The sequence below is a fragment of the Penaeus vannamei genome, chromosome 13, assembly GCF_042767895.1.
Source record: "Penaeus vannamei isolate JL-2024 chromosome 13, ASM4276789v1, whole genome shotgun sequence".
Lineage (NCBI taxonomy): Eukaryota > Metazoa > Arthropoda > Malacostraca > Decapoda > Penaeidae > Penaeus > Penaeus vannamei.
The window spans coordinates 40,257,736-40,270,995 of record NC_091561.1 but is presented as its reverse complement, the minus strand read 5'-3'; positions in this window follow the sequence as shown (position 1 = coordinate 40,270,995).

The window sequence follows — 13,260 nt, the reverse complement described above, 5'->3', positions numbered from 1 at the left end:
TATCCGAAATCTTTTTTGCATTTACTCGTAAGAACTTTGTATGATACAATTGTGGAGAAAGAAATACATCGATTTAGAGTTTAAGGTTTTTTGGCCCAAAAGTTGAGGTTTATTCACGTTTTTTTTTTTTTTTTTTTTTTTTTTTTTTTTTTTTTTTTTTTTGATGAAATTTTTGGCGGCACTGATATCTGTTTGGCTAGGAAAAAGATACGAAAAAATGACCAAAAAAAAGATATATATTACCTTATGATTTACATTCGGGGTGTCTCACTGTGTAAGCATCATCACTGTTCTAATTAATATGGTTCTTAGGAAGCTTGATAAAGAAAGTAAAGCAGAAGAAACGAGAGATTATGCCAGCACACCTTCTAGGCAGGCTTCGCATCTCTGAACGTATATATGTGTAGGTACGGTTTTGGAAGGTCGAAAACCTAGCAAGTCGAGGCTCTTTGGAAAAGGGGTGTGACCGTGGATTTCTCTCTCTCTCTCTCTCTCTCTCTCTCTCTCTCTCTCTCTCTCTCTCTCTCTCTCTCTCTCTCTCTCTCTCTCTCTCTCTCTCTCTCTTTCTCTCTCTCTCTCTCTCTTTCTCTCTCTCTCTCCACCAAAACACACTTATTTAGTCCAGAGAAGTCAACTGAAGAATAAATAGATAAAGAAATAGATAGATAAAGAAGTAGAACAAGGAAAACAAGAGAAAAAAAAAACGGTCACAACCCTTTGAGAGTCTCGGCTTGACCTGAGATGCGTTCGGGCGACGGCCAAAACTTGCTCCCGGGTTGAAAGAATCTTGCGTTGGCTTGCTCAGAAAGATCGACGTGTATATATTTTTTTTATTTTTTTTTTTTCTTCTTTTCTTTTCCTTTCGGTTAATTTTTTTGTACGTGTGTTGTTACCTGTGAACAATTATTTATTATCTATTTTATATTATCATTTTATATTATGATAACTGTTGTGATGTTTCTGCAACATCTTTTTTTGTTTCGTTTTTTTCTCACTCAAATTGATAAAAGAGAAATAATAAAAAACTATTGCAATATGACTTTTTTCCTTTTCATTTATTTTTCTCTCATCAGGTATATGTTTTGTTTCTTTTTTTCGATAAGGATTTTTTTTTTGTCCTTCCTCATTTAAATTAATTACCACAGACGTATTAGAAGAATTTAGTCATCTTAAAGTCAATGAATAGAATTGTTTCTATAGTTCTAACTCCAGTAATTTTTCTGGGTTTGTTTAAAAAAAAAACAGGGTCCTATTTTTAAGGTTATTTTTTTGTTGTAAGTTAGGATTTTATTGCTTAATAAGAAAGCGGTTGGAAAACTTTTGAATATTTTAAGCTTCTATCTTATTGCGAGAAAAAAATGGAAGATATATATATTTACGCGTAAGATTCCTGAAGAAGTCTTTGTATTTAACCTCAAAAGTTTCCTCCGCCTGTAAATTTGTTTATTTAATCTATACCTTAAGTTATTTTGACTTGATTTTTAGGATCAAATGAGCACCCGACGTAGGCAGGGTTTGTAGGCTAAGACAAAGGAAGGTCTGGACGCGCAATGTCTGGTGTGACGTCACGAGGGAGGAGGAGCTTGAGAGGGGGGCGGGGCTAAGGGATACGGATGCACATGTAGGTTAAAAGGATGTGTACATTTTGATAGAAAGAGGTAAACATTGGCAAAAGAGTCATTTTCACTTATTCAAATTCTGGAGTTTCCGACGCGCGTGTGAGATAGACAGACAGACACACACACACACACACACACACACACACACACACACACACACACACACACACACACACACACACACACACACACACACACACTCTCTCTCTCTCTCTCTCTCTCTCTCTCTCTCTCTCTCTCTCTCTCTCTCTCTCTCTCTCTCTCTCACTCTCTCTCTCACTCTCACTCTCACTCTCACTCTCACTCTCACTCTCACTCTCGCCTCTCGCTCTCTCTCTCACTCTCACTCTCTCTCTCTCTCCCCCTCTCCCTCCCCCTCCCCTCTCCCTCTCCTCTCCCTCTCCCTCTCCCTCTCCCTCTCCTCTCCCCTCTCCCCCTCCCCCTCCCCCTCCCTCCCTCTCCCTCTCTCTCTCTCTCTCTCTCTCTCTCTCTCTCTCTCTCTCTCTCTCTCTCTCTCTCTCTCTCTCTCTCTCTCTCTCTCTTTCTTTCTCTTTCACACACACACACACACACACACACAGAGGAGCGCACGCAAGACGGGATTTCCAAGGGAGACGAGCGGCATTACCGGCAACCACAAGGGACGTGTTGAAATTAGCTTCCGTTTCGGAGTAATGAGGTTTATGCCGCGCTGTTGATGGGGTACTGCCAGGCATTAAATTAATAAGGGTAATAATATTTATTCGCTCCTTATTATTTTTTTTTCGGGTGGGTTTTTTTAGGATTGAGGTGGATGGAGGGTCTAAGACGGAGAGGGACAGGAAATAATCATTCTGGAGCTTTTTTTTTTTTAGTTATTTGTGAGTTGCCTGTCGTAATTCGGGTACTGTGTATCATCACATTCATAAGCAGTTGCGAAATGATTATCTATTAACCAGGTACCCCCCCTACTCTATTTACAACTTATTATCACGGTTAAAATTAGTTACAAAAGATTAGCTATAAAAAAAATTGCATTAACCAGGTATCCCCCGATATCAGCTGATAAAATATACAATATGCCTGTATCCCCTTTCCCCGCCCGCCTCTCATCAAGCTCTCACTGGGAATATCGCGTCATTGTGATATAGACTTTTATAAACTGTGATCTGATGGAACAGCTCTAATCTACAGTGAAATATTTGTGACGAATCAAATGCAGTTTTAAGCCAGTAAACTAGTAATTTTTTTTTGTTTTGTGTTCGTACCCTTCGCTATTCACCATTATGAAAGGACTGCCTCTCTTAACTTCTTTTGTATAAAGGGTTTTGTGTATAACATGCCAATTCACACGATAAAGGTAAAAAAAAGGATGGAAATTTATTGATAAATTGGTCACCGCACACTTGATACCTTGGGTGTAATTCTTTTCAAAGTTTATTTTTGACATCTCTGGCGAATAACTTAAATGTTTGTCTGTTTTGTACGACATTCCAAAAAAAATTCCGGTTAGGATAGGGGAATGTAAAACTTGAATAATTGGATTTGTGATTCACTTTAAAAAAAAAGAGAAAAAAAAATGCAAAAAAAAGATGGTGAAATGCCCTTAAGGGTTTTGAGGTAAATGTGGTTCTGTTGTTTGAAGGAAAAGCCCGTTTTTGAAAAATGGCTTTTGGAGTGGGATGCGTGATCGGGAATTTTATAATTTCCCTTTCTTCACCTTCGTGTATGGTCAGTGTGCAACAGTTCACCTCCAGGAATAATAGATTTTACAATATGTAGATTGATTTCTTTTTTGTCATTTAGGTTGCCATATTAACTAGAACATGGAATTGTAGAGCAACACAATTTTATGCAGAAAACACACACACACACACACACACACACACACACACACACACACACACACACACACACACACACACACACACACACACACACACACACACACACACACACACACACACACACGAATCTCTTGGAGGTGTCCTTTTGCTGCCAGAACCAACGCAGCAGAACCACTCAAAATTAACTTCTTTTTTTTTTTGGCTCCCTTAAATCTGTACATTTCCCCTTCCACGGGCACAGGGTCCTTGCCCTTAAAAACTCACTGTTCGACAGATGGACTAAAAAAAAAATTGGTGCATTTCGGCCTGGACTGAAGATTGGCATTTGGGTTCAATTTTGGGCCCTTCAAGTGGCTCTTCTGGTGGTCAGATTTCTTCAGTCTTTCTATCTTCTTGTTTCTCTCTCTGTCTGTCGGTCTCTCTCTCTCTCTCTCTCTCTCTCTCTCTCTCTCTCTCTCTCTCTCTCTCTCTCTCTTTCTCTCTCTCTATCTCTCTCTCTCTCTCTCTCTCTCTCTCTCTCTCTCTTTTTCTCTCTTTCTCTCTTTCTCTCTTTCTCTCTTTCTCTCTCCATCTATCTATCCCTATCTATCCATCCATCTATCTATCTATCTCTATCTATCCATCCATCTATCTATCTACCTCTCTCCCTGTCTCTGCCTAACTCTATATTCCCAATAGCTGTAAAATTACCTCAGTAGATCTTTTGGGTTACTTTTCAAAGAAGACATTAGATGCCATATTATATGTGATTTTTCTCTCTAATTCACTCTCTCTCTCTCTCTCTATGCACATTTCCACTTCACTACGCACCCTCCCATCCCCCAAAATATAGGGGAAGTAAATCTGAAAATACTCCTCACGACCATGAAACCGTATAAACAAATGACAGTCGGATGTCCAGGTCGTTAAAAAGAATTGGATTCAATTGTAAAAAAAAAAACTATGTATAAAAGTTTACAAAAAACAAAACAACATCTATTACCGGTGTTTTTTTAATTTCTTTTTTACTTTATCGGTAAGGCCTTTGACACTACTCATGTATACGAATATTTGGTAGTCTACAAAATTACTATTAATATACGTTCTAACTATACTGTAAAGTGCATGGTATACGATTGTAACTTAAGTCCCAATAGAGTTTAGGTCAGTAGTATCTACTGTATGAACCATATACGTAATGAAAAGGTGTCTTGTTTTTATGAAGTTTACAAGAAGAAAAAAGGCGCGATATTTTTTTATGGGGAAGAGAAATAACCCATGAAAAGGTGTCTCGTTTTATGAAGTTTACAAGAAAAAATGGCGCGCATTTTTTTTTAGGGGGGAGAGAAAGACCCAACAAGCCAGCCAGCCAGTTAGTGATTAGGGGGAGAGGAAGCCAGCTGATCAGGATTGTGATTGTGATTGTGATTGTGATTGTGAACATTCGGTCCTTTTAGAAGAGAATGAGGAACTCAAGTATTTTGATTTCGTGACCTGATGGAGAACTCTCGTGATTGAAGCATTGTTATTGGTATTATTATTGTTGTTATTGTTATCATTATTATTATTATTATTATTATTATTATTATTATCATTATTATTATTATTATTATTATTATTATTATTATTATCATTATCATTATTATTATTATCATCAATATTGTTGTTACTGTTAATATTATTATTATTGTCATCATTATCATAATTATTATCATTATTATCATTATTATTATTCAATTTTGCGATCTAATACTCGAATCTGATTCTGTGATTATTATTATTATCATCTTGTTATCACGTATCGACACAACCTTCCACATTTTATTTATTTATTTATTTATTTATTTTTTTAAGATCACGAATGAAAAAAAAAACGACTAACCTATTTACTGTTCGAACACGTGTTTTTTTTTTCTGGAAGATTCGTTCAAAAGACCCGCGCTTGGGTTTGCGTTCAAAGGGTTTTGTTCATTGGTTTGTTCACAGGGATCGAGACGAGGGGAAGAAACGGAACGGGTGTGATTTTGGAACGAAAGGGGGCCTAGATGTAAAACTGATAAAGCTCGATAAAGCCGCAGAGAAGAAGAGAAAATAAAATGAAACTACATGTGGAATTCAATCACTGTATAATTATGAATTATGAATTACCAAAAAGAAAAAAAAAATTACATCACCGTTACATGATGATAATTATAAACGTTTCTTTTTTTAATTTCTTGATAAAAAAGGGGGATTCAAATTGATAATTCCTCCCCAAGATTTATCCTGTTCACTTGACGTAATGAAAAGTGGGGTTAAATAAGACGTTAGTTTTCTTGCCGGTATGGTAACACTGTGAGCCTGTGCGTGAGTGACCGTACCCAAAGATCCAGTATATAAATACCAACTGTTTCCTTTTTCTTGAAGTTTGATGTTTGAAATCCTTACACCTCTACGTTGATGTATTTTAGGTCATGAACCTAGAGGAGAGAGAGGCATAGAAGTCTAATAATATATACGAGACGGATGTGTTCGTATGTAATTTACTGAATGTGAATGTCTGTGTCTGTCTCACCAATGTTCAAAAGAGCAACGCATTTCCACCATGATGTCAGGTGATTTTCCCTGTACAAGATGTATGCAAAGGTACGCCAGTTTTTTCTTTCATATACATATATATATAGAGAGAGAGATTGGCTAACCTCTGCCGTACCGAGTGTTCAAAGGGTACAATTGACCCAGTGTTTTTTCCCGCCTTTTTACCTCCCTCTTGACCCCCCCCCCCCCTTATAGCATATCAGATAACAGCACCTATTTTTAACGTTTGTGAATTTTTTGGAAAGATAAGAAAAAAAAATAATCTTCATATCTGTCATGTACTTTTTGTGAAAACCAATCCTATACAAAATGTACAAAACGATTTTTATGAGTATGGTACAAACTTTGTAACCTAAACAGCTGAGCGGAAATTACTTTAGGTTCGTCGGGGCGAGAGGTAGAACAGCGATGAACAACAGGGAACAAAGTCCTATCGATAGAGGAGGAACTAAAGTGGCTTTAATTACTAATAATTCCTTTTGCTGTCTCGCCCCTTTACTTTGCTCCTTCGCTCGTTCCCTTTTCTCATAAGCTCGTATCCCTCTAGAATGATAATATTTACTGCATTTATTATTGGCGGTTAGAAAGTTCTTGCTGTTTCTCGTTAAATCTTATTTACCTATTTATTATCATTATTATTTTGATGCTTCATCCATTCCCTCTCGCGTCGATAGAGATCAATATTGCTTGCAAGAAAGGAAATAGTGTTAATAATATCCTTTTTAATGTCCTTTTTCACAATTATCTCTTGGTCGCTGCTCTCGGAATCTCACATGTATCAACCCCCCGGCCCCCCCTCCCCCCCCACCAATATAAAATAATGTAAACAAAAGGAAGACAAAAAACAAATGATGGACCTTCTGCCGAAATCTTTCATTATTATTATGTTTTGGCTAAGTTGTTACATGTTATATATACTGTTGTATTGTTAAATCATCAACGAATACTTTGCACCCTATAAAAAGAAAAAAAATTACAAAAAGATAAAATGTTGTATACCAATTATTTTTTTTGAGTGACAGGTGGGTGGGCGTGATCGGGTGTTGTCACGTCATGGAGGTGGATCACAGTCATGTAGTAATATAATCAATAAAAATAAATAACCAAACTATTTTTTTGTGTGTATGTATATGTTTCATTTTTGAAAAAGATTGTGATTTTTTTTGTTTGATTTTCTCATATCCAAAAAAAAGAAGCAAAAAAGATAACGAAAGATAAGGAAGAAGGAAAATGATAATTATAAATTCTCATTAATGTAACTTAATTAATGACTGTGTAACTTCGACCTGACCTGACCTCACCCTCACGCCCCTCTCCCTTGCTACAACGATATCCATTCTGTATTTCCACAAGCAGGAATGTACAATAGTTTAACCCATGGACTACACATGTCAAAGGTTTAATATAAGGCATACAAGACTGCTCATAAATAATGATATAGGAAGTAGGTGAGTCTATAGGAAAAAAAAATAACGTTATGTATAGTTGATCTCTATATGAATATATCCTGTCATAGAGAGAAAGAAATTATGAAGATGTCAGCTGGAAAATTTCATCAACAATTGAGGTTTCTGAGGAAGTTGTTTGACTGAAGCCGCAGATGGACTAGAAGAAAGTGTTAAATATTAGTGGATAAAAATATGTTAGTTTGATCCTCCGTCTGTCGGGATGTTTCAGACAAATAATGTCATCAGGTATTTTTTTTTTTTAAGAAGAATGATTACCTTTTGCCACTGTGTAATTAGCATGGATAGTGAAATTATTATTGGCAAGTGAATTTAATGTGGATTTTTTTGGTACATGAGAAGTAGAAAAAATATATATATATCTGGAATGTACTTAATGTGAAAGTTTTTGAAAGTTACTATAAATGCATTTATAAGGTCTTAGAGAGAACAAACTGTATTTTTCCCATTCATCTGTCAAATGACTGTGCCAGTCATAGATTTATCATGTAATTCTGATACGATCTTTCAAATTGTCAAACCTCAAATGTGGTAAAAGTAGAAAAAAAAAACGGTATTCATTCTCTATTATGTCTGCTCTTTAGGGAAATATTAGGTAATTTGATCATGTGTGCATTTTCCTTTTTTGAATGTCAGGGACTCTTCACAAAACTCGGGGAATAAAGTACAAACACCAGTCTGGAAAAATAATAGGCCTATAGTTCAGTCTTCGAGAGCTTGTTTTGTCTTTTCCATTGTCATCGGCCTCTTTCCCGGTGGAGTGTGACCAATGAGCGCCCTCGTTGCAAAAAGGGATAGGAGAGAGATCGACCAATCAGGTCGTTCCCTCACGAGTCCAACCGCCAATCAGGTTCTTCCTCCAAGAGCCGAACTACCAATCAGGTTTCTCAGTACGAAAGTCGAAAGTATTTCTTCATTTTTATTAATTTCTTTTATTTTTGTTTCTTTCATAGTTTGTGCTTCAAAAAAGAACGAAAATAAATGTAGTTTATGTCCCACGCAATCGAGGTGATCATTGAAACCACTCCAAAATCCTCCAGGAAAACGAACCCAGCATAAAAACAAAAGAAAGATGGTCGAAAGAAAAGACGCAAACCGCTCTATATGAATGACGGTGCATTTTTTCTCTTTGTCTCTTTAGGTTCTCAATATCATTTTATACTGTAATTCCTGTTTTGGATTATTTTTTTGGCTCGCCATGTTCCTTTTTTTGCGTTTTATTATCGAAGAATTGCTAGCACTCATGTATCACTACTTTGAATGATAAGACTATGCATATATTAGCCAACCACTGTGTAGTCACTTTATCTGAACCAACAAACAGAATAATATGTAGCAGTGAACATACTTTTCATCTTAAGACTTTGTTGAACCAGTAGCGGATGGCACAACAGGACTCAGGGGCCCAAGGAAGGGACAGGCGAAGGAGAGAGAGAGAATGAAAAAAAAAAATGAAAGCAAACATGGCATTATTTTGAGTCCCATTCGATACGTCATTACAGATTTTTGGACGAATGTTTTGTCCCAGCAGTCTCTCTCGCCCCGCCCCTTCCCTCACCCTTATCGACTCGTTGCTGCCTCTGCATATGACGAATGCTCAACACTTGTTATATATTGGTTGTGTAGTTGTACTTATTCTTATACTGCCCTGGAACCTCCAAAGGGACACTTTGATCCGCAAATGTTAACTCGGAGGCCATTTGCAAGTCCTCGTCAAGGAGGCCCCAGCAAGAGCGACAAGAAGCCTGTGAATTTTTGTGATTTTAGAAGAAAGTAGTTTGTTTCTTGCTGGAGTTTCGACGAGGATACTTTATTTATTTTTTTTAATCCACTGTCGCACGGGGTGGGTAGTCTTTAAACGTGTCAGCCATGTCTGGACTGCAACGTAGAGATCCATATGTTTGTAAATGTTAAAAACAAAAAAAAAATGGTTAACAGAGAACTGAAATATTTCCTAATTTCAGTGCCTATCAAATCTCAGTCTACATGTACTATATCTAAGTCTTGCCCGCTCACCCTCCCACCCCAAAAACTACTTGAGTCACCCCCCTTGACGTTTGTAAGGAAGGGGCTCGTGGCGAATCTATTGTTCAAACTTTCTTAAGTCACCCCTTTAAATAAGTTTCAGTTTTCTTCTCACGGGTATTCCAGAAGCCAATTGGAGTGTTTCTGTACAAAGTTGTATTAGGATTGAGTCTATAGAGGCCAGATGTTAGTCAGTGTAGGATGTAGAGAAATTTTTTTTTTTCTCCTGATGGACTTTCAGCACTGGCAGTATGACATATATATTAAGAACGGTTTCTCTCAGTGTGACAGCTCCAAGGTAGACGGACTGTTATCTCTTTCCCCCTCCCCCCCTAGAATTCCATCAGTTAAGTGCAATATAGTCCTAAGCCTCATGGTTGATCCTGCCATTCGTTATTGTATGATTCACAGCTTTATGAAGAGGGTCGTTCGTTATTCATTTTCATGCAAGGAAGAAAAAAAAGATGAAAATCCTGCAGAACCTCGCGATGTGATCAATGAGGACTATGAAGCGGCCTATACACATCACGCCATATAAATATATGTGATCACTCCAGCGGTTTCAAACCTTGTTATCTTCACTCCCTGTGGAAACGAATAAAGCAATTTACAAGATATACCTAAAAAAATGAATATTAGTCACCCGTTGCCAGTCCTATCAGGAATTTAATTCTACTTGGGGAATATGAAAGACAATAAGGGTCGAATTCCGCTGGCTTCATCCTTGAAACCCTACTCTCTGAAGTGACTCAAAGCAGACGAAACTCAGGTTAACGCATTATAATCAAAATAAGTAGTAATTTAGTCATGTCTGTAGACCGTGCCAAATGTCAGTAGTGGCCCTCCATCTTAAGGGTGACCTTATGGAAGTTTTGGAGAGAAAATAGAAAGAGGATATAAAAAAAAAGATGTTTATATAAAAAAGCGTGATAACCTTGTATTTTCGAATTATTTTTTTTCCTTTTGTTTCTTGTTTTCTTTTTTTTAGCTTAAATTCAAGTAGATGAGACCAGTAACGCATTAAAAAAAGTAGTAATTGTTTTTATAAGATGAGGGGCCACGAGATAGTAGTGTAAACGCCTTCTTCTGTAAGCTTTTTGCTCAATAACCGAATGAAAAAAATAATATTGGAACGTCTCTTTGCTAGTCATGGAACCTTCTTGATCTTCTAAAAGTTGATGCCTTTTTTTTTCTTTTGATGAAGCCGTTTTTTTATTCTTACACTTATCCTCTCCCCTTTCCCTTTTCAAGTCCTTTCGGTATTATATTTTTTTCTCTCTCCTCCTCCTTTTCTTCTTCTATCTCCTCCTCCTACTCTTCTTCTATCTCCTCCTCCTCCTCCTTTTTCTCCTCCTCCTCCTCCCTTTTCTCCTCCTCCTCCTCCCTTTTCTCCTCCTCTTCCTCTTTCTTCTCCTTCTCCTCTTCCTCTTTCTTCTCCTCCTCCTCCTCCTCCTCCTCCTCTTTCTCCTCCTCCTCCTCCTCCTCTTCTTCTTTTCCTCCATCCACAGATCTCCAATTCACTCCATTACCTGGCATTCTCTCACTAACCTTGCAATGCAAATTATGCTCAATTTTTATGGGATGTGTTTTGTGTACGTCAATTGTGGTTTCGATGACAACAAATGCAATCCTTCACCACCACCCCCCATCACCCCCACCACCCCCCACCACCGCACACAATGTACCTTAACCTAACCAACCTCATTTTCCTTTTTTTATTTATTTATTTTTTAAATTCTATTTTAGGGATTTAGATCGGGTGATGTTTTTTTTTCTTTTTTTCTTTTTTGGATAAATGGCTTGATTAGATTGTCTAGATATGAAGAAAAAAAAGATTGAATTTGACCTTTAATAACTGCATTTTCTTACCTTCTACCGTGAGCGGTTAGAAAACAGATATGTAAACAGAAGTAAAATTAAGAAAAATGATTATAGGAAACATCAAAACACCCGATAAAGTTAGTTTTTTTCTTTCTTTTTGTGATAGGAAAAAAATGGTGATCTGGAATTCCTTATTTTCTTAGAATTATTAGTTCTTTCGTGTCCGTCGAGGAGGTTCAATGACCCCGCCATATCCTTTCCCAAGCATGCTATTTTTCATGCATAAAAAAAAGATAAAAATAGATATAAAAAAAAAAAAATAATAACCCACACTCCATGATTGACCGACCTCTCCTACCTCATGTGCAAAAAAAAAAATAGAAAAAAAAAATGTATACCACGTCTGGTTGTGTTTAAATGAACATATATGATGTATATTTGTGGCTCCGTTTAAAATATTTTATTAAGGATAGATTGAGCCAAGTTTATTCTCACCGCGATTGGGTAGTTTCACCACTCTAATTAAGACCGTGATTCTTATAGTAGTTTGCAAAGTAGTTTAGACAGGAAATCCCCATCCAACCTTATATGATTATTAATTAAGGAGGAAAAAAAAATATGATAGATAAATTACCAAACTATAATTAGAAAATGGTTATAGGAAAATTGATAAAATGGCCGTTCTATTATGATTGATAGCGTTATTTGATGTAATGATGTAATTGACAGTAATACCAATAACTTTATGTTTTAAGATCTCTCCCCCCCTCCCCCTTTCATGTGTTCTTCCTACCCCCTCCCCCCCCCCCACTCCCTCTCACCTCTCTCTCATCCTCCGCCATTTTGTTTTCTGTTCATATGGATAATTATTCACTTTAATTATCCTTATTATCTCATTTCTTTCGTCAAGGCAGTAATGTGTGATCCCTATGTTAATTGTACATAAATAAATGATTTTTTTTTCTTTCTCTTTTGTCAGATTGTATACTGTATACACCTTGTTAAACTGACGTGTTTGTTTGTTTTCTTGAACTAAAATAGCGGGACATGTTTTATTATTATTATTATTTTCTACTTTCTTGGACACGTGTGTGTGTGCTTATGCAAACCATCTTCACACACACACACACACACACACACACACACACACACACACACACACACACACACACACACACACACACACACACACACACACACACACACACACACACACACACACACACACACACAGTTAACCTTCTTTCTGAGATTGTTTTTCTTTTTCGAAAAGTGACTTTAGACTATCGCAAAAGGAGGTCAATGCAAGAGACCAAGATATCTTGAAAGTCATATATGTAAATAAAGTTAATAGATAACAGAGGGTCCCTTTCTTGATAAAGTTTATTAACAGACCCTTCAACAAGTCTTTATAACGCTGGCAGTGTTATATTTTCTCTTTTTTTCCATTTTCTTTTTCTTTTTTATTAAAAATCGTCGTGTCTCGGATCCTTGTGTAAGTGAACGCAATTCCCGTTTTCTTTGACTCTGCGTGTCTCGGGTGTAAGTGAACGCATTTCCCATTTTCTTTGACTCTCCTACAGCAGGTTTATTCCATGTGGCTTTTTTATGTAATTTTAGCCAGCACGACCACCCCACCCCCCCTTCCCCCCACCCTAATCGTTTTGTCAAAGATATTGTCTATAATTTTTCTATTCAAGATTTACAAAATATAAAAGTGATGTTTGACGAAGAAGAAGAAAATAAAATCTCCCAAGGTTTGCTGTTTCAGAATGGTCGTGGACACATCTCATCGCTAATACTGTATTTGTAATATTCGTTGGTAAATATATATGTCCAATAAAGGTGTAAATTGACTTTTATTTAGCAACCCTTTTCTGGGGATGAATGGAAGAGAGAGAGAGAAAAAAAAAGAATGGAAGTATAAGAGAAAGAGAAAAAATGAAG